Source organism: Molothrus aeneus, unplaced genomic scaffold (assembly GCF_037042795.1).
Source record: "Molothrus aeneus isolate 106 unplaced genomic scaffold, BPBGC_Maene_1.0 scaffold_59, whole genome shotgun sequence".
In the NCBI taxonomy this organism is placed as follows: Eukaryota; Metazoa; Chordata; class Aves; order Passeriformes; family Icteridae; genus Molothrus; species Molothrus aeneus.
In genome coordinates this window covers 355,861-377,768 of record NW_027099211.1, presented here as the reverse complement: position 1 = coordinate 377,768, position 21,908 = coordinate 355,861, and positions in this window count along the sequence as shown.

The following is a 21,908-nucleotide window of genomic DNA, read 5'->3' as shown; positions in this document are numbered from 1 at the left end:
AGCCGCTCTTAGATTGTCACCGCGACCGGCCCAATGCTCTGTGTGCGAAGAAGCGGCTTCTTCGCCTCCGGGAGAATCGGCGAGCGGCAGCTTCCCAAAGGCGAAGATGCAAGCCGCACCATGCAGGCACAGTGTGGGCAGACTTCAGACTTAGAGAAAACAGTACTTTACCACTCTCCTGCCTTTTCCATGGTTATTATATTGGAAAAGAACGAGGTTTGGACAACAACCTTTCATTCTTGCAAAAGTCTTTGCAGACCTCCATGCAAGCTTTAGAACAAGATTTTGGATGTTTTCTTTCCTGGCAGAGTTTCTCTTTGCAAGATATGGTGGAAAAGCTTTTTGCTGAGTGTAGAGCGGCAAGACACGCAGAAGACGCAGATACGCAGCTCTCCGAAGCTAAGTGCCGGTCCACGGCTTCTTTCGGCAGAAGCCGCTCTTAGGTGCAAACCGCGACCGGCCCAATGCTCTGTGTGCGAAGAAGCAGCTTCTTCGCCTCCGGGAGAATCGGCGAGCGGCAGCTTCCCAAAGGCGAAGATGCAAGCCGCACCATGCAGGCACAGTGTGGGCTGCATTCAGACTTAGAGAAAACAGTACTTTACCACTCTCCAGCCTTTTCCATGGTTATTATATTGGAAAAGAACGAGTTTTGGACAACTACCTTTCATTCTTGCCAAACTCTTTGCAGACCTCCGTGCAAGCTTTAGAACAAGATTTTGGATGTTTTCTTTCCTGGCAGAGTTTCTCTTTGCAAGATATGGTGGAAAAGTTTTTTGCTGAGTGTTGAGCGGCAAGACACGCAGAAGACGCAGATACGCAGCTCTCCGAAGCTAAGTGCCGGTCCACGGCTTCTTTCGGCACAAACCGCTCTCAGGAGCTCCCTGCGCTCGCCACAATGTTCTGTGTGCGAAGAAGCAGCTTCTTCGCCTCCGGGAGAATCGTCGAGCGGCAGCTTCCCAAAGGCGAAGATGCAAGCCGCACCACACAGGAACAGTGTGGGCAGCCTTCAGACATAGAGAAAACAGTACTTTACCACTCTCCTGCCTTTTCCATGGTTATTATATTGGAAAAGAACGAGTTTTGGACAACTACCTTTCATTCTTGCCAAAGTCTTTGCAGACCTCCGTGCAAGCTTTAGAACAAGATTTTGGATGTTTTCTTTCCTGGCAGAGTTTCTCTTTGCAAGATATGGTGGAAAAGCTTTTTGCTGAGTGTTGAGCGGCAAGACACGCAGAAGACGCAGATACGCAGCTCTCCGAAGCTAAGTGCCGGTCCACGGCTTCTTTCGGCACAAACCGCTCTCAGGAGCTCCCTGCGCTCGCCACAATGTTCTGTGTGCGAAGAAGCAGCTTCTTCGCCTCCGGGAGAATCGTCGAGCGGCAGCTTCCCAAAGGCGAAGATGCAAGCCGCACCACACAGGAACAGTGTGGGCAGCCTTCAGACATAGAGAAAACAGTACTTTACCACTCTCCTGCCTTTTCCATGGTTATTATATTGGAAAAGAACGAGTTTTGGACAACTACCTTTCATTCTTGCAAAAGTCTTTGCAGACCTCCGTGCAAGCTTTAGAACAAGATTTTGGATGTTTTCTTTCCTGGCAGAGTTTCTCTTTGCAAGATATGGTGGAAAAGCTTTTTGCTGAGTGTTGAGCGGCAAGACACGCAGAAGACGCAGATACGCAGCTCTCCGAAGCTAAGTGCCGGTCCACGGCTTCTTTCGGCAGACGCCGCTCTTAGATTGTCACGGTGACCGGCCCAATGCTCTGTGTGCGAAGAAGCCGCTTCTTCGCCTCCGGGAGAATGGGCGAGCGGCAGCTTCCCAAAGGCGAAGATGCAAGCTGCACCACGCAGGCACAGTGTGGGCAGCCTTCAGACTTAGAGAAAACAGTACTTTACCTCTCTCCTGCCTTTTCCATGGTTATTATATTGGAAAAGAACGAGTTTTGGACAACAACCTTTCATTCTTGCAAAAGTCTTTGCAGACGTCCGTGCAAGCTTTAGAACAAGATTTTGGATGTTTTCTTTCCTGGCAGAGTTTCTCTTTGCAAGATATGGTGGAAAAGATTTTTGCTGAGTGTTGAGCGGCAAGACACGCAGAAGACGCAGATACGCAGCTCTCCGAAGCTAAGTGCCGGTCCCGGGCTTCTTTCGGCAAAAGCCGCTCTTAGATTGTCACCGCGACCGGCCCAATGCTCTGTGTGCGAAGAAGCCGCTTCTTCGCCTCCGGGAGAATCGGCGAGCGGCAGCTTCCCAAAGGCGAAGATGCAAGCTGCAGCACACAGGCACAGTGTGGGCAGCATTCAGACTTAGAGAAAACAGTACTTTACCACTCTCCTGCCTTTTCCATGGTTATTATATTGGAAAAGAACGAGTTTTGGACAACTACCTTTCATTCTTGCCAAACTCTTTGCAGACCTCCGTGCAAGCTTTAGAACAAGATTTTGGATGTTTTCTTTCCTGGCAGAGTTTCTCTTTGCAAGATATGGTGGAAAAGCTTTTTGCTGAGTGTTGAGCGGCAAGACACACAGAAGACGCAGATACGCAGCTCTCCGAAGCTAAGTGCCGGTCCCGGGCTTCTTTGGGCACAAACCGCTCTCAGGAGCTCCCTGCGCTCGCCACAATGCTCTGTGTGCGAAGAAGCAGCTTCTTCGCCTCCGGGAGAATCGGTGAGCGGCAGCTTCCCAAAGGCGAAGATGTAAGCCGCACCATGCAGGCACAGTGTGGGCTGCATTCAGACTTAGAGAAAACAGTACTTTACCACTCTCCTGCCTTTTCCATGGTTATTATATTGGAAAAGAACGAGTTTTGGACAACAACTTTTCATTCTTACAAAAGTCTTTGCAGACATCTGTTGAAGCTTTAGAACAAGATTTTGGATGTTTTCTTTCCTGGCAGAGTTTCTCTTTGCAAGATATGGTGGAAAAGCTTTTTGCTGAGTGTTGAGCGGCAAGACACGCAGAAGACGCAGATACGCAGCTCTCCGAAGCTAAGTGCCGGTCCACGGCTTCTTTCGGCAGAAGCCGCTCTTAGGTGCTCACGGCGACCGGCCCAATGCTCTGTGTGCGAAGAAGACGCTTCTTCGCCTCCGGGAGAATCGGCGAGCGGCAGCTTCCCAAAGGCGAAGATGCAAGCCGCACCATGCAGGCACAGTGTGGGCTGCATTCAGACTTAGAGAAAACAGTACTTTACCACTCTCCAGCCTTTTCCATGGTTATTATATTGGAAAAGAACGAGTTTTGGACAACTACCTTTCATTCTTGCCAAACTCTTTGCAGACCTCCGTGCAAGCTTTAGAACAAGATTTTGGATGTTTTCTTTCCTGGCAGAGTTTCTCTTTGCAAGATATGGTGGAAAAGTTTTTTGCTGAGTGTAGAGCGGCAAGACACGCAGAAGACGCAGATACGCAGCTCTCCGAAGCTAAGTGCCGGTCCACGGCTTCTTTCGGCAAAAGCCGCTCTTAGATTGTCACCGCGACCGGCCCAATGCTCTGTGTGCGAAGAAGCCGCTTCTTCGCCTCCGGGAGAATCGGCGAGCGGCAGCTTCCCAAATGCGAAGATGCAAGCTGCACCACGCAGGCACAGTGTGGGCAGCATTCAGACTTAGAGAAAACAGTACTTTACCACTCTCCTGCCTTTTCCATGGTTATTCTATTGGAAAAGAACGAGTTTTGGACAACTACCTTTCATTCTTGCCAAACTCTTTGCAGACCTCCGTGCAAGCTTTAGAACAAGATTCTGGATGTTTTCTTTCCTGGCAAAGTTTCTCTTTGCAAGATATGGTGGAAAAGCTTTTTGCTGAGTGTTGAGCGGCAAGACACACAGAAGACGCAGATACGCAGCTCTCCGAAGCTAAGTGCCGGTCCCGGGCTTCTTTGGGCACAAACCGCTCTCAGGAGCTCCCTGCGCTCGCCACAATGCTCTGTGTGCGAAGAAGCCGCTTCTTCGCCTCCGGGAGAATCGGTGAGCGGCAGCTTCCCAAAGGCGAAGATGCAAGCCGAACCATGCAGGCACAGTGTGGGCAGCCTTCAGACTTAGAGAAAACAGTACTTTACCACTCTCCTGCCTTTTCCATGGTTATTATATTGGAAAAGAACGAGTTTTGGATAACTACCTTTCATTCTTGCCAAACTCTTTGCAGACCTCCGTGCAAGCTTTAGAACAAGATTTTGGATGTTTTCTTTCCTGGCAGAGTTTCTCTTTGCAAGATATGGTGGAAAAGCTTTTTGCTGAGTGTTGAGCGGCAAGACACACAGAAGACTCAGATACGCAGCTCTCCGAAGCTAAGTGCCGGTCCCGGGCTTCTTTCGGCACAAACCGCTCTCAGGAGCTCCCTGCGCTCGCCACAACGCTCTGTGTGCGAAGAAGCCGCTTCTTCGCCTCCGGGAGTATCGGCGAGCGGCAGCTTCCCAAAGGCGAAGATGCAAGCCGCACCACGCAGGCACAGTGTGGGCAGCCTTCAGACTTAGAGAAAACAGTACTTTACCACTCTCCTGCCTTTTCCATGGTTATTATATTGGAAAAGAACGAGTTTTGGACAACTACCTTTCATTCGTGCCAAACTCTTTGCAGACCTCCGTGCAAGCTTTAGAACAAGATTTTGGATGTTTTCTTTCCTGGCAGAGTTTCTCTTTGCAAGATATGGTGGAAAAGCTTTTTGCTGAGTGTTGAGCGGCAAGACACGCAGAAGACGCAGACACGCAGCTCTCCAAAGCTAAGTGCCGGTCCACGGCTTCTTTCGGCGGAAGCCGCTCTTAGGTTCTCACCGCGACCGGCCCAATGCTCTGTGTGCGAAGAAGCAGCTTCTTCGCCTCCGGGAGAATCGGTGAGCGGCAGCTTCCCAAAGGCGAAGATGCAAGCCGCGCCATGCAGGCACAGTGTGGGCAGCCTTCAGACTTAGAGAAAACAGTACTTTACCTCTCTCCGGCCTTTTCCATGGTTATTATATTGGAAAAGAACGAGTTTTGGACAACTACCTTTCATTCGTGCCAAACTCTTTGCAGACCTCCGTGCAAGCTTTAGAACAAGATTTTGGATGTTTTCTTTCCTGGCAGAGTTTCTCTTTGCAAGATATGGTGGAAAAGCTTTTTGCTGAGTGTTGAGCGGCAAGACACGCAGAAGACGCAGACACGCAGCTCTCCGAAGCTAAGTGCCGGTCCACGGCTTCTTTCGGCAGACGCCGCTCTTAGATTGTCACGGTGACCGGCCCAATGCTCTGTGTGCGAAGAAGCCGCTTCTTCGCCTCCGGGAGAATGGGCGAGCGGCAGCTTCCCAAAGGCGAAGATGCAAGCTGCACCACGCAGGCACAGTGTGGGCAGCCTTCAGACTTAGAGAAAACAGTACTTTCCCTCTCTCCTGCCTTTTCCATGGTTATTATATTGGAAAAGAACGAGTTTTGGACAACAACCTTTCATTCTTGCAAAAGTCTTTGCAGATGTCCGTGCAAGCTTTAGAACAAGATTTTGGATGTTTTCTTTCCTGGCAGAGTTTCTCTTTGCAAGATATGGTGGAAAAGTTTTTTGCTGAGTGTTGAGCGGCAAGACACGCAGAAGACGCAGATACGCAGCTCTCCGAAGCTAAGTGCCGGTCCCGGGCTTCTTTCGGCAAAAGCCGCTCTTAGATTGTCACCGCGACCGGCCCAATGCTCTGTGTGCGAAGGAGCCGCTTCTTCGCCTCCGGGAGAATCGGCGAGCGGCAGCTTCCCAAAGGCGAAGATGCAAGCTGCAGCACACAGGCACAGTGTGGGCAGCATTCAGACTTAGAGAAAACAGTACTTTACCACTCTCCTGCCTTTTCCATGGTTATTATATTGGAAAAGAACGAGTTTTGGACAACAACCTTTCATTCTTGCCAAACTCTTTGCAGACCTCCGTGCAAGCTTTAGAACAAGATTTTGGATGTTTTCTTTCCTGGCAGAGTTTCTCTTTGCAAGATATGGTGGAAAAGCTTTTTGCTGAGTGTTGAGCGGCAAGACACGCAGAAGACGCAGATACGCAGCTCTCCGAAGCTAAGTGCCGGTCCATGGCTTCTTTCGGCAGAAGCCGCTCTTAGATTGTCACCGCGACCGGCCCAATGCTCTGTGTGCGAAGAAGCGGCTTCTTCGCCTCCGGGAGAATCGGCGAGCGGCAGCTTCCCAAAGGCGAAGATGCAAGCCGCACCATGCAGGCACAGTGTGGGCAGACTTCAGACTTAGAGAAAACAGTACTTTACCACTCTCCTGCCTTTTCCATGGTTATTATATTGGAAAAGAACGAGGTTTGGACAACAACCTTTCATTCTTGCAAAAGTCTTTGCAGACCTCCATGCAAGCTTTAGAACAAGATTTTGGATGTTTTCTTTCCTGGCAGAGTTTCTCTTTGCAAGATATGGTGGAAAAGCTTTTTGCTGAGTGTAGAGCGGCAAGACACGCAGAAGACGCAGATACGCAGCTCTCCGAAGCTAAGTGCCGGTCCACGGCTTCTTTCGGCAGAAGCCGCTCTTAGGTGCAAACCGCGACCGGCCCAATGCTCTGTGTGCGAAGAAGCAGCTTCTTCGCCTCCGGGAGAATCGGCGAGCGGCAGCTTCCCAAAGGCGAAGATGCAAGCCGCACCATGCAGGCACAGTGTGGGCTGCATTCAGACTTAGAGAAAACAGTACTTTACCACTCTCCAGCCTTTTCCATGGTTATTATATTGGAAAAGAACGAGTTTTGGACAACTACCTTTCATTCTTGCCAAACTCTTTGCAGACCTCCGTGCAAGCTTTAGAACAAGATTTTGGATGTTTTCTTTCCTGGCAGAGTTTCTCTTTGCAAGATATGGTGGAAAAGTTTTTTGCTGAGTGTTGAGCGGCAAGACACGCAGAAGACGCAGATACGCAGCTCTCCGAAGCTAAGTGCCGGTCCACGGCTTCTTTCGGCACAAACCGCTCTCAGGAGCTCCCTGCGCTCGCCACAATGTTCTGTGTGCGAAGAAGCAGCTTCTTCGCCTCCGGGAGAATCGTCGAGCGGCAGCTTCCCAAAGGCGAAGATGCAAGCCGCACCACACAGGAACAGTGTGGGCAGCCTTCAGACATAGAGAAAACAGTACTTTACCACTCTCCTGCCTTTTCCATGGTTATTATATTGGAAAAGAACGAGTTTTGGACAACTACCTTTCATTCTTGCCAAAGTCTTTGCAGACCTCCGTGCAAGCTTTAGAACAAGATTTTGGATGTTTTCTTTCCTGGCAGAGTTTCTCTTTGCAAGATATGGTGGAAAAGCTTTTTGCTGAGTGTTGAGCGGCAAGACACGCAGAAGACGCAGATACGCAGCTCTCCGAAGCTAAGTGCCGGTCCACGGCTTCTTTCGGCACAAACCGCTCTCAGGAGCTCCCTGCGCTCGCCACAATGTTCTGTGTGCGAAGAAGCAGCTTCTTCGCCTCCGGGAGAATCGTCGAGCGGCAGCTTCCCAAAGGCGAAGATGCAAGCCGCACCACACAGGAACAGTGTGGGCAGCCTTCAGACATAGAGAAAACAGTACTTTACCACTCTCCTGCCTTTTCCATGGTTATTATATTGGAAAAGAACGAGTTTTGGACAACTACCTTTCATTCTTGCAAAAGTCTTTGCAGACCTCCGTGCAAGCTTTAGAACAAGATTTTGGATGTTTTCTTTCCTGGCAGAGTTTCTCTTTGCAAGATATGGTGGAAAAGCTTTTTGCTGAGTGTTGAGCGGCAAGACACGCAGAAGACGCAGATACGCAGCTCTCCGAAGCTAAGTGCCGGTCCACGGTTTCTTTCGGCAGAAGCCGCTCTTAGGTGCTCACCGCGACCGGCCCAATGCTCTGTGTGCGAAGAAGCCGCTTCTTCGCCTCCAGGAGAATCGGCGAGCGGCAGCTTCCCAAAGGCGAAGATGCAAGCTGCAGCACACAGGCACAGTGTGGGCAGCCTTCAGACTTAGAGAAAACAGTACTTTACCACTCTCCTGCCTTTTCCATGGTTATTATATTGGAAAAGAACGAGTTTTGGATAACTACCTTTCATTCTTGCCAAACTCTTTGCAGACCTCCGTGCAAGCTTTAGAACAAGATTTTGGATGTTTTCTTTCCTGGCAGAGTTTCTCTTTGCAAGATATGGTGGAAAAGCTTTTTGCGGAGTGTTGAGCGGCAAGACACACAGAAGACGCAGACACGCAGCTCTCCGAAGCTAAGTGCCGGTCCACGGCTTCTTTCGGCAGAAGCCGCTCTTAGGTGCTCACGGCGACCGGCCCAATGCTCTGTGTGCGAAGAAGCAGCTTCTTCGCCTCCGGGAGAATCGGTGAGCGGCAGCTTCCCAAAGGCGAAGATGCAAGCCGCCCCATGCAGGCACAGTGTGGGCAGCCTTCAGACTTAGAGAAAACAGTACTTTACCACTCTCCTGCCTTTTCCATGGTTATTCTATTGGAAAAGAACGAGTTTTGGACAACTACCTTTCATTCTTGCCAAACTCTTTGCAGACCTCCGTGCAAGCTTTAGAACAAGATTTTGGATGTTTTCTTTCCTGGCAGAGTTTCTCTTTGCAAGATATGGTGGAAAAGTTTTTTGCTGAGTGTAGAGCGGCAAGACACGCAGAAGACGCAGATACGCAGCTCTCCGAAGCTAAGTGCCGGTCCACGGCTTCTTTCGGCAGAAGCCGCTCTTAGGTGCTCACCGCGACCGGCCCAATGCTCTGTGTGCGAAGAAGCCGCTTCTTCGCCTCCGGGAGAATCGGCGAGCGGCAGCTTCCCAAAGGTGAAGATGCAAGCTGCACCACACAGGCACAGTGTGGGCATCATTCAGACTTAGAGAAAACAGTACTTTACCACTCTCCTGCCTTTTCCATGGTTATTATATTGGAAAAGAACGAGTTTTGGACAACTACCTTTCATTCTTGCCAAACTCTTTGCAGACCTCCGTGCAACCTTTAGAACAAGATTCTGGATGTTTTCTTTCCTGGCAGAGTTTCTCTTTGCAAGATATGGTGGAAAAGCTTTTTGCTGAGTGTTGAGCGGCAAGACACACAGAAGACGCAGATACGCAGCTCTCCGAAGCTAAGTGCCGGTCCCGGGCTTCTTTCGGCACAAACCGCTCTCAGGAGCTCCCTGCGCTCGCCACAATGCTCTGTGTGCGAAGAAGCCGCTTCTTCGCCTCCGGGAGAATCGGTGAGCGGCAGCTTCCCAAAGGCGAAGATGCAAGCCGCACCATGCAGGCACAGTGTGGGCTGCATTCAGACTTAGAGAAAACAGTACTTTACCACTCTCCTGCCTTTTCCATGGTTATTATATTGGAAAAGAACGAGTTTTGGATAACTACCTTTCATTCTTGCCAAACTCTTTGCAGACCTCCGTGCAAGCTTTAGAACAAGATTTTGGATGTTTTCTTTCCTGGCAGAGTTTCTCTTTGCAAGATATGGTGGAAAAGCTTTTTGCTGAGTGTTGAGCGGCAAGACACACAGAAGACTCAGATACGCAGCTCTCCGAAGCTAAGTGCCGGTCCCAGGCTTCTTTCGGCACAAACCGCTCTCAGGAGCTCCCTGCGCTCGCCACAACGCTCTGTGTGCGAAGAAGCCGCTTCTTCGCCTCCGGGAGTATCGGCGAGCGGCAGCTTCCCAAAGGCGAAGATGCAAGCCGCACCACGCAGGCACAGTGTGGGCAGCCTTCAGACTTAGAGAAAACAGTACTTTACCTCTCTCCTGCCTTTTCCATGGTTATTATATTGGAAAAGAACGAGTTTTGGACAACTACCTTTCATTCTTGCCAAACTCTTTGCAGACCTCCGTGCAAGCTTTAGAACAAGATTTTGGATGTTTTCTTTCCTGGCAGAGTTTCTCTTTGCAAGATATGGTGGAAAAGCTTTGTGCTGAGTGTTGAGCAGCAAGACACGCAGAAGACGCAGACACGCAGCTCTCCAAAGCTAAGTGCCGGTCCACGGCTTCTTTCGGCGGAAGCCGCTCTTAGGTTCTCACCGCGACCGGCCCAATGCTCTGTGTGCGAAGAAGCAGCTTCTTCGCCTGCGGGAGAATCGGTGAGCGGCAGCTTCCCAAAGGCGAAGATGCAAGCCGCGCCATGCAGGCACAGTGTGGGCAGCCTTCAGACTTAGAGAAAACAGTACTTTACCTCTCTCCGGCCTTTTCCATGGTTATTATATTGGAAAAGAACGAGTTTTGGACAACTACCTTTCATTCGTGCCAAACTCTTTGCAGACCTCCGTGCAAGCTTTAGAACAAGATTTTGGATGTTTTCTTTCCTGGCAGAGTTTCTCTTTGCAAGATATGGTGGAAAAGCTTTTTGCTGAGTGTTGAGCGGCAAGACACGCAGAAGACGCAGACACGCAGCTCTCCGAAGCTAAGTGCCGGTCCACGGCTTCTTTCGGCAGACGCCGCTCTTAGATTGTCACGGTGACCGGCCCAATGCTCTGTGTGCGAAGAAGCCGCTTCTTCGCCTCCGGGAGAATGGGCGAGCGGCAGCTTCCCAAAGGCGAAGATGCAAGCTGCACCACGCAGGCACAGTGTGGGCAGCCTTCAGACTTAGAGAAAACAGTACTTTACCTCTCTCCTGCCTTTTCCATGGTTATTATATTGGAAAAGAACGAGTTTTGGACAACAACCTTTCATTCTTGCAAAAGTCTTTGCAGACGTCCGTGCAAGCTTTAGAACAAGATTTTGGATGTTTTCTTTCCTGGCAGAGTTTCTCTTTGCAAGATATGGTGGAAAAGATTTTTGCTGAGTGTTGAGCGGCAAGACACGCAGAAGACGCAGATACGCAGCTCTCCGAAGCTAAGTGCCGGTCCCGGGCTTCTTTCGGCAAAAGCCGCTCTTAGATTGTCACCGCGACCGGCCCAATGCTCTGTGTGCGAAGAAGCCGCTTCTTCGCCTCCGGGAGAATCGGCGAGCGGCAGCTTCCCAAAGGCGAAGATGCAACCTGCAGCACACAGGCACAGTGTGGGCAGCATTCAGACTTAGAGAAAACAGTACTTTACCACTCTCCTGCCTTTTCCATGGTTATTATATTGGAAAAGAACGAGTTTTGGACAACTACCTTTCATTCTTGCCAAACTCTTTGCAGACCTCCGTGCAAGCTTTAGAACAAGATTTTGGATGTTTTCTTTCCTGGCAGAGTTTCTCTTTGCAAGATATGGTGGAAAAGCTTTTTGCTGAGTGTTGAGCGGCAAGACACACAGAAGACGCAGATACGCAGCTCTCCGAAGCTAAGTGCCGGTCCCGGGCTTCTTTGGGCACAAACCGCTCTCAGGAGCTCCCTGCGCTCGCCACAATGCTCTGTGTGCGAAGAAGCAGCTTCTTCGCCTCCGGGAGAATCGGTGAGCGGCAGCTTCCCAAAGGCGAAGATGCAAGCCGCACCATGCAGGCACAGTGTGGGCTGCATTCAGACTTAGAGAAAACAGTACTTTACCACTCTCCTGCCTTTTCCATGGTTATTATATTGGAAAAGAACGAGTTTTGGACAACAACTTTTCATTCTTACAAAAGTCTTTGCAGACATCTGTTGAAGCTTTAGAACAAGATTTTGGATGTTTTCTTTCCTGGCAGAGTTTCTCTTTGCAAGATATGGTGGAAAAGCTTTTTGCTGAGTGTTGAGCGGCAAGACACGCAGAAGACGCAGATACGCAGCTCTCCGAAGCTAAGTGCCGGTCCACGGCTTCTTTCGGCAGAAGCCGCTCTTAGGTGCTCACGGCGACCGGCCCAATGCTCTGTGTGCGAAGAAGCAGCTTCTTCGCCTCCGGGAGAATCGGCGAGCGGCAGCTTCCCAAAGGCGAAGATGCAAGCCGCACCATGCAGGCACAGTGTGGGCTGCATTCAGACTTAGAGAAAACAGTACTTTACCTCTCTCCTGCCTTTTCCATGGTTATTATATTGGAAAAGAACGAGTTTTGGACAACTACCTTTCATTCTTGCCAAACTCTTTGCAGACCTCCGTGCAAGCTTTAGAACAAGATTTTGGATGTTTTCTTTCCTGGCAGAGTTTCTCTTTGCAAGATATGGTGGAAAAGCTTTTTGCTGAGTGTAGAGCGGCAAGACACGCAGAAGACGCAGATACGCAGCTCTCCGAAGCTAAGTGCCGGTCCACGGCTTCTTTCGGCAGAAGCCGCTCTTAGGTGCAAACCGCGACCGGCCCAATGCTCTGTGTGCGAAGAAGCAGCTTCTTCGCCTCCGGGAGAATCGGCGAGCGGCAGCTTCCCAAAGGCGAAGATGCAAGCCGCACCATGCAGGCACAGTGTGGGCTGCATTCAGACTTAGAGAAAACAGTACTTTACCACTCTCCAGCCTTTTCCATGGTTATTATATTGGAAAAGAACGAGTTTTGGACAACTACCTTTCATTCTTGCCAAACTCTTTGCAGACCTCCGTGCAAGCTTTAGAACAAGATTTTGGATGTTTTCTTTCCTGGCAGAGTTTCTCTTTGCAAGATATGGTGGAAAAGTTTTTTGCTGAGTGTTGAGCGGCAAGACACGCAGAAGACGCAGATACGCAGCTCTCCGAAGCTAAGTGCCGGTCCACGGCTTCTTTCGGCACAAACCGCTCTCAGGAGCTCCCTGCGCTCGCCACAATGTTCTGTGTGCGAAGAAGCAGCTTCTTCGCCTCCGGGAGAATCGTCGAGCGGCAGCTTCCCAAAGGCGAAGATGCAAGCCGCACCACACAGGAACAGTGTGGGCAGCCTTCAGACATAGAGAAAACAGTACTTTACCACTCTCCTGCCTTTTCCATGGTTATTATATTGGAAAAGAACGAGTTTTGGACAACTACCTTTCATTCTTGCCAAAGTCTTTGCAGACCTCCGTGCAAGCTTTAGAACAAGATTTTGGATGTTTTCTTTCCTGGCAGAGTTTCTCTTTGCAAGATATGGTGGAAAAGCTTTTTGCTGAGTGTTGAGCGGCAAGACACGCAGAAGACGCAGATACGCAGCTCTCCGAAGCTAAGTGCCGGTCCACGGCTTCTTTCGGCACAAACCGCTCTCAGGAGCTCCCTGCGCTCGCCACAATGTTCTGTGTGCGAAGAAGCAGCTTCTTCGCCTCCGGGAGAATCGTCGAGCGGCAGCTTCCCAAAGGCGAAGATGCAAGCCGCACCACACAGGAACAGTGTGGGCAGCCTTCAGACATAGAGAAAACAGTACTTTACCACTCTCCTGCCTTTTCCATGGTTATTATATTGGAAAAGAACGAGTTTTGGACAACTACCTTTCATTCTTGCAAAAGTCTTTGCAGACCTGCGTGCAAGCTTTAGAACAAGATTTTGGATGTTTTCTTTCCTGGCAGAGTTTCTCTTTGCAAGATATGGTGGAAAAGCTTTTTGCTGAGTGTTGAGCGGCAAGACACGCAGAAGACGCAGATACGCAGCTCTCCGAAGCTAAGTGCCGGTCCACGGTTTCTTTCGGCAGAAGCCGCTCTTAGGTGCTCACCGCGACCGGCCCAATGCTCTGTGTGCGAAGAAGCCGCTTCTTCGCCTCCAGGAGAATCGGCGAGCGGCAGCTTCCCAAAGGCGAAGATGCAAGCTGCAGCACACAGGCACAGTGTGGGCAGCCTTCAGACTTAGAGAAAACAGTACTTTACCACTCTCCTGCCTTTTCCATGGTTATTATATTGGAAAAGAACGAGTTTTGGATAACTACCTTTCATTCTTGCCAAACTCTTTGCAGACCTCCGTGCAAGCTTTAGAACAAGATTTTGGATGTTTTCTTTCCTGGCAGAGTTTCTCTTTGCAAGATATGGTGGAAAAGCTTTTTGCTGAGTGTAGAGCGGCAAGACACACAGAAGACGCAGACACGCAGCTCTCCGAAGCTAAGTGCCGGTCCACGGCTTCTTTCGGCAGAAGCCGCTCTTAGGTGCTCACGGCGACCGGCCCAATGCTCTGTGTGCGAAGAAGCAGCTTCTTCGCCTCCGGGAGAATCGGTGAGCGGCAGCTTCCCAAAGGCGAAGATGCAAGCCGCCCCATGCAGGCACAGTGTGGGCAGCCTTCAGACTTAGAGAAAACAGTACTTTACCACTCTCCTGCCTTTTCCATGGTTATTCTATTGGAAAAGAACGAGTTTTGGACAACTACCTTTCATTCTTGCCAAACTCTTTGCAGACCTCCGTGCAAGCTTTAGAACAAGATTTTGGATGTTTTCTTTCCTGGCAGAGTTTCTCTTTGCAAGATATGGTGGAAAAGTTTTTTGCTGAGTGTAGAGCGGCAAGACACGCAGAAGACGCAGACACGCAGCTCTCCGAAGCTAAGTGCCGGTCCACGGCTTCTTTCGGCAGACGCCGCTCTTAGATTGTCACGGTGACCGGCCCAATGCTCTGTGTGCGAAGAAGCCGCTTCTTCGCCTCCGGGAGAATGGGCGAGCGGCAGCTTCCCAAAGGCGAAGATGCAAGCTGCACCACGCAGGCACAGTGTGGGCAGCCTTCAGACTTAGAGAAAACAGTACTTTACCTCTCTCCTGCCTTTTCCATGGTTATTATATTGGAAAAGAACGAGTTTTGGACAACAACCTTTCATTCTTGCAAAAGTCTTTGCAGACGTCCGTGCAAGCTTTAGAACAAGATTTTGGATGTTTTCTTTCCTGGCAGAGTTTCTCTTTGCAAGATATGGTGGAAAAGATTTTTGCTGAGTGTTGAGCGGCAAGACACGCAGAAGACGCAGATACGCAGCTCTCCGAAGCTAAGTGCCGGTCCCGAGCTTCTTTCGGCAAAAGCCGCTCTTAGATTGTCACCGCGACCGGCCCAATGCTCTGTGTGCGAAGAAGCCGCTTCTTCGCCTCCGGGAGAATCGTCGAGCGGCAGCTTCCCAAAGGCGAAGATGCAACCTGCAGCACACAGGCACAGTGTGGGCAGCATTCAGACTTAGAGAAAACAGTACTTTACCACTCTCCTGCCTTTTCCATGGTTATTATATTGGAAAAGAACGAGTTTTGGACAACTACCTTTCATTCTTGCCAAACTCTTTGCAGACCTCCGTGCAAGCTTTAGAACAAGATTTTGGATGTTTTCTTTCCTGGCAGAGTTTCTCTTTGCAAGATATGGTGGAAAAGCTTTTTGCTGAGTGTTGAGCGGCAAGACACACAGAAGACGCAGATACGCAGCTCTCCGAAGCTAAGTGCCGGTCCCGGGCTTCTTTGGGCACAAACCGCTCTCAGGAGCTCCCTGCGCTCGCCACAATGCTCTGTGTGCGAAGAAGCAGCTTCTTCGCCTCCGGGAGAATCGGTGAGCGGCAGCTTCCCAAAGGCGAAGATGCAAGCCGCACCATGCAGGCACAGTGTGGGCTGCATTCAGACTTAGAGAAAACAGTACTTTACCACTCTCCTGCCTTTTCCATGGTTATTATATTGGAAAAGAACGAGTTTTGGACAACAACTTTTCATTCTTACAAAAGTCTTTGCAGACATCTGTTGAAGCTTTAGAACAAGATTTTGGATGTTTTCTTTCCTGGCAGAGTTTCTCTTTGCAAGATATGGTGGAAAAGCTTTTTGCTGAGTGTTGAGCGGCAAGACACGCAGAAGACGCAGATACGCAGCTCTCCGAAGCTAAGTGCCGGTCCACGGCTTCTTTCGGCAGAAGCCGCTCTTAGGTGCTCACGGCGACCGGCCCAATGCTCTGTGTGCGAAGAAGACGCTTCTTCGCCTCCGGGAGAATCGGCGAGCGGCAGCTTCCCAAAGGCGAAGATGCAAGCCGCACCATGCAGGCACAGTGTGGGCTGCATTCAGACTTAGAGAAAACAGTACTTTACCTCTCTCCTGCCTTTTCCATGGTTATTATATTGGAAAAGAACGAGTTTTGGACAACTACCTTTCATTCTTGCCAAACTCTTTGCAGACCTCCGTGCAAGCTTTAGAACAAGATTTTGGATGTTTTCTTTCCTGGCAGAGTTTCTCTTTGCAAGATATGGTGGAAAAGCTTTTTGCTGAGTGTAGAGCGGCAAGACACGCAGAAGACGCAGATACGCAGCTCTCCGAAGCTAAGTGCCGGTCCACGGCTTCTTTCGGCAGAAGCCGCTCTTAGGTGCAAACCGCGACCGGCCCAATGCTCTGTGTGCGAAGAAGCAGCTTCTTCGCCTCCGGGAGAATCGGCGAGCGGCAGCTTCCCAAAGGCGAAGATGCAAGCCGCACCATGCAGGCACAGTGTGGGCTGCATTCAGACTTAGAGAAAACAGTACTTTACCACTCTCCAGCCTTTTCCATGGTTATTATATTGGAAAAGAACGAGTTTTGGACAACTACCTTTCATTCTTGCCAAACTCTTTGCAGACCTCCGTGCAAGCTTTAGAACAAGATTTTGGATGTTTTCTTTCCTGGCAGAGTTTCTCTTTGCAAGATATGGTGGAAAAGTTTTTTGCTGAGTGTTGAGCGGCAAGACACGCAGAAGACGCAGATACGCAGCTCTCCGAAGCTAAGTGCCGGTCCACGGCTTCTTTCAGCACAAACCGCTCTCAGGAGCTCCCTGCGCTCGCCACAATGTTCTGTGTGCGAAGAAGCAGCTTCTTCGCCTCCGGGAGAATCGTCGAGCGGCAGCTTCCCAAAGGCGAAGATGCAAGCCGCACCACACAGGAACAGTGTGGGCAGCCTTCAGACATAGAGAAAACAGTACTTTACCACTCTCCTGCCTTTTCCATGGTTATTATATTGGAAAAGAACGAGTTTTGGACAACTACCTTTCATTCTTGCCAAAGTCTTTGCAGACCTCCGTGCAAGCTTTAGAACAAGATTTTGGATGTTTTCTTTCCTGGCAGAGTTTCTCTTTGCAAGATATGGTGGAAAAGCTTTTTGCTGAGTGTTGAGCGGCAAGACACGCAGAAGACGCAGATACGCAGCTCTCCGAAGCTAAGTGCCGGTCCACGGCTTCTTTCGGCACAAACCGCTCTCAGGAGCTCCCTGCGCTCGCCACAATGTTCTGTGTGCGAAGAAGCAGCTTCTTCGCCTCCGGGAGAATCGTCGAGCGGCAGCTTCCCAAAGGCGAAGATGCAAGCCGCACCACACAGGAACAGTGTGGGCAGCCTTCAGACATAGAGAAAACAGTACTTTACCACTCTCCTGCCTTTTCCATGGTTATTATATTGGAAAAGAACGAGTTTTGGACAACTACCTTTCATTCTTGCAAAAGTCTTTGCAGACCTCCGTGCAAGCTTTAGAACAAGATTTTGGATGTTTTCTTTCCTGGCAGAGTTTCTCTTTGCAAGATATGGTGGAAAAGCTTTTTGCTGAGTGTTGAGCGGCAAGACACGCAGAAGACGCAGATACGCAGCTCTCCGAAGCTAAGTGCCGGTCCACGGTTTCTTTCGGCAGAAGCCGCTCTTAGGTGCTCACCGCGACCGGCCCAATGCTCTGTGTGCGAAGAAGCCGCTTCTTCGCCTCCAGGAGAATCGGCGAGCGGCAGCTTCCCAAAGGCGAAGATGCAAGCTGCAGCACACAGGCACAGTGTGGGCAGCCTTCAGACTTAGAGAAAACAGTACTTTACCACTCTCCTGCCTTTTCCATGGTTATTATATTGGAAAAGAACGAGTTTTGGATAACTACCTTTCATTCTTGCCAAACTCTTTGCAGACCTCCGTGCAAGCTTTAGAACAAGATTTTGGATGTTTTCTTTCCTGGCAGAGTTTCTCTTTGCAAGATATGGTGGAAAAGCTTTTTGCGGAGTGTTGAGCGGCAAGACACACAGAAGACGCAGACACGCAGCTCTCCGAAGCTAAGTGCCGGTCCACGGCTTCTTTCGGCAGAAGCCGCTCTTAGGTGCTCACGGCGACCGGCCCAATGCTCTGTGTGCGAAGAAGCAGCTTCTTCGCCTCCGGGAGAATCGGTGAGCGGCAGCTTCCCAAAGGCGAAGATGCAAGCCGCCCCATGCAGGCACAGTGTGGGCAGCCTTCAGACTTAGAGAAAACAGTACTTTACCACTCTCCTGCCTTTTCCATGGTTATTCTATTGGAAAAGAACGAGTTTTGGACAACTACCTTTCATTCTTGCCAAACTCTTTGCAGACCTCCGTGCAAGCTTTAGAACAAGATTTTGGATGTTTTCTTTCCTGGCAGAGTTTCTCTTTGCAAGATATGGTGGAAAAGTTTTTTGCTGAGTGTAGAGCGGCAAGACACGCAGAAGACGCAGATACGCAGCTCTCCGAAGCTAAGTGCCGGTCCACGGCTTCTTTCGGCAGAAGCCGCTCTTAGGTGCTCACCGCGACCGGCCCAATGCTCTGTGTGCGAAGAAGCCGCTTCTTCGCCTCCGGGAGAATCGGCGAGCGGCAGCTTCCCAAAGGTGAAGATGCAAGCTGCACCACACAGGCACAGTGTGGGCATCATTCAGACTTAGAGAAAACAGTACTTTACCACTCTCCTGCCTTTTCCATGGTTATTATATTGGAAAAGAACGAGTTTTGGACAACTACCTTTCATTCTTGCCAAACTCTTTGCAGACCTCCGTGCAACCTTTAGAACAAGATTCTGGATGTTTTCTTTCCTGGCAGAGTTTCTCTTTGCAAGATATGGTGGAAAAGCTTTTTGCTGAGTGTTGAGCGGCAAGACACACAGAAGACGCAGATACGCAGCTCTCCGAAGCTAAGTGCCGGTCCCGGGCTTCTTTCGGCACAAACCGCTCTCAGGAGCTCCCTGCGCTCGCCACAATGCTCTGTGTGCGAAGAAGCCGCTTCTTCGCCTCCGGGAGAATCGGTGAGCGGCAGCTTCCCAAAGGCGAAGATGCAAGCCGCACCATGCAGGCACAGTGTGGGCTGCATTCAGACTTAGAGAAAACAGTACTTTACCACTCTCCTGCCTTTTCCATGGTTATTATATTGGAAAAGAACGAGTTTTGGATAACTACCTTTCATTCTTGCCAAACTCTTTGCAGACCTCCGTGCAAGCTTTAGAACAAGATTTTGGATGTTTTCTTTCCTGGCAGAGTTTCTCTTTGCAAGATATGGTGGAAAAGCTTTTTGCTGAGTGTTGAGCGGCAAGACACACAGAAGACTCAGATACGCAGCTCTCCGAAGCTAAGTGCCGGTCCCAGGCTTCTTTCGGCACAAACCGCTCTCAGGAGCTCCCTGCGCTCGCCACAACGCTCTGTGTGCGAAGAAGCCGCTTCTTCGCCTCCGGGAGTATCGGCGAGCGGCAGCTTCCCAAAGGCGAAGATGCAAGCCGCACCACGCAGGCACAGTGTGGGCAGCCTTCAGACTTAGAGAAAACAGTACTTTACCTCTCTCCTGCCTTTTCCATGGTTATTATATTGGAAAAGAACGAGTTTTGGACAACTACCTTTCATTATTGCCAAACTCTTTGCAGACCTCCGTGCAAGCTTTAGAACAAGATTTTGGATGTTTTCTTTCCTGGCAGAGTTTCTCTTTGCAAGATATGGTGGAAAAGCTTTGTGCTGAGTGTTGAGCAGCAAGACACGCAGAAGACGCAGACACGCAGCTCTCCAAAGCTAAGTGCCGGTCCACGGCTTCTTTCGGCGGAAGCCGCTCTTAGGTTCTCACCGCGACCGGCCCAATGCTCTGTGTGCGAAGAAGCAGCTTCTTCGCCTGCGGGAGAATCGGTGAGCGGCAGCTTCCCAAAGGCGAAGATGCAAGCCGCGCCATGCAGGCACAGTGTGGGCAGCCTTCAGACTTAGAGAAAACAGTACTTTACCTCTCTCCGGCCTTTTCCATGGTTATTATATTGGAAAAGAACGAGTTTTGGACAACTACCTTTCATTCGTGCCAAACTCTTTGCAGACCTCCGTGCAAGCTTTAGAACAAGATTTTGGATGTTTTCTTTCCTGGCAGAGTTTCTCTTTGCAAGATATGGTGGAAAAGCTTTTTGCTGAGTGTTGAGCGGCAAGACACGCAGAAGACGCAGACACGCAGCTCTCCGAAGCTAAGTGCCGGTCCACGGCTTCTTTCGGCAGACGCCGCTCTTAGATTGTCACGGTGACCGGCCCAATGCTCTGTGTGCGAAGAAGCCGCTTCTTCGCCTCCGGGAGAATGGGCGAGCGGCAGCTTCCCAAAGGCGAAGATGCAAGCTGCACCACGCAGGCACAGTGTGGGCAGCCTTCAGACTTAGAGAAAACAGTACTTTACCTCTCTCCTGCCTTTTCCATGGTTATTATATTGGAAAAGAACGAGTTTTGGACAACAACCTTTCATTCTTGCAAAAGTCTTTGCAGACGTCCGTGCAAGCTTTAGAACAAGATTTTGGATGTTTTCTTTCCTGGCAGAGTTTCTCTTTGCAAGATATGGTGGAAAAGATTTTTGCTGAGTGTTGAGCGGCAAGACACGCAGAAGACGCAGATACGCAGCTCTCCGAAGCTAAGTGCCGGTCCCGGGCTTCTTTCGGCAAAAGCCGCTCTTAGATTGTCACCGCGACCGGCCCAATGCTCTGTGTGCGAAGAAGCCGCTTCTTCGCCTCCGGGAGAATCGGCGAGCGGCAGCTTCCCAAAGGCGAAGATGCAACCTGCAGCACACAGGCACAGTGTGGGCAGCATTCAGACTTAGAGAAAACAGTACTTTACCACTCTCCTGCCTTTTCCATGGTTATTATATTGGAAAAGAACGAGTTTTGGACAACTACCTTTCATTCTTGCCAAACTCTTTGCAGACCTCCGTGCAAGCTTTAGAACAAGATTTTGGATGTTTTCTTTCCTGGCAGAGTTTCTCTTTGCAAGATATGGTGGAAAAGCTTTTTGCTGAGTGTTGAGCGGCAAGACACACAGAAGACGCAGATACGCAGCTCTCCGAAGCTAAGTGCCGGTCCCGGGCTTCTTTGGGCACAAACCGCTCTCAGGAGCTCCCTGCGCTCGCCACAATGCTCTGTGTGCGAAGAAGCAGCTTCTTCGCCTCCGGGAGAATCGGTGAGCGGCAGCTTCCCAAAGGCGAAGATGCAAGCCGCACCATGCAGGCACAGTGTGGGCTGCATTCAGACTTAGAGAAAACAGTACTTTACCACTCTCCTGCCTTTTCCATGGTTATTATATTGGAAAAGAACGAGTTTTGGACAACAACTTTTCATTCTTACAAAAGTCTTTGCAGACATCTGTTGAAGCTTTAGAACAAGATTTTGGATGTTTTCTTTCCTGGCAGAGTTTCTCTTTGCAAGATATGGTGGAAAAGCTTTTTGCTGAGTGTTGAGCGGCAAGACACGCAGAAGACGCAGATACGCAGCTCTCCGAAGCTAAGTGCCGGTCCACGGCTTCTTTCGGCAGAAGCCGCTCTTAGGTGCTCACGGCGACCGGCCCAATGCTCTGTGTGCGAAGAAGCAGCTTCTTCGCCTCCGGGAGAATCGGCGAGCGGCAGCTTCCCAAAGGCGAAGATGCAAGCCGCACCATGCAGGCACAGTGTGGGCTGCATTCAGACTTAGAGAAAACAGTACTTTACCTCTCTCCTGCCTTTTCCATGGTTATTATATTGGAAAAGAACGAGTTTTGGACAACTACCTTTCATTCTTGCCAAACTCTTTGCAGACCTCCGTGCAAGCTTTAGAACAAGATTTTGGATGTTTTCTTTCCTGGCAGAGTTTCTCTTTGCAAGATATGGTGGAAAAGCTTTTTGCTGAGTGTAGAGCGGCAAGACACGCAGAAGACGCAGATACGCAGCTCTCCGAAGCTAAGTGCCGGTCCACGGCTTCTTTCGGCAGAAGCCGCTCTTAGGTGCAAACCGCGACCGGCCCAATGCTCTGTGTGCGAAGAAGCAGCTTCTTCGCCTCCGGGAGAATCGGCGAGCGGCAGCTTCCCAAAGGCGAAGATGCAAGCCGCACCATGCAGGCACAGTGTGGGCTGCATTCAGACTTAGAGAAAACAGTACTTTACCACTCTCCAGCCTTTTCCATGGTTATTATATTGGAAAAGAACGAGTTTTGGACAACTACCTTTCATTCTTGCCAAACTCTTTGCAGACCTCCGTGCAAGCTTTAGAACAAGATTTTGGATGTTTTCTTTCCTGGCAGAGTTTCTCTTTGCAAGATATGGTGGAAAAGTTTTTTGCTGAGTGTTGAGC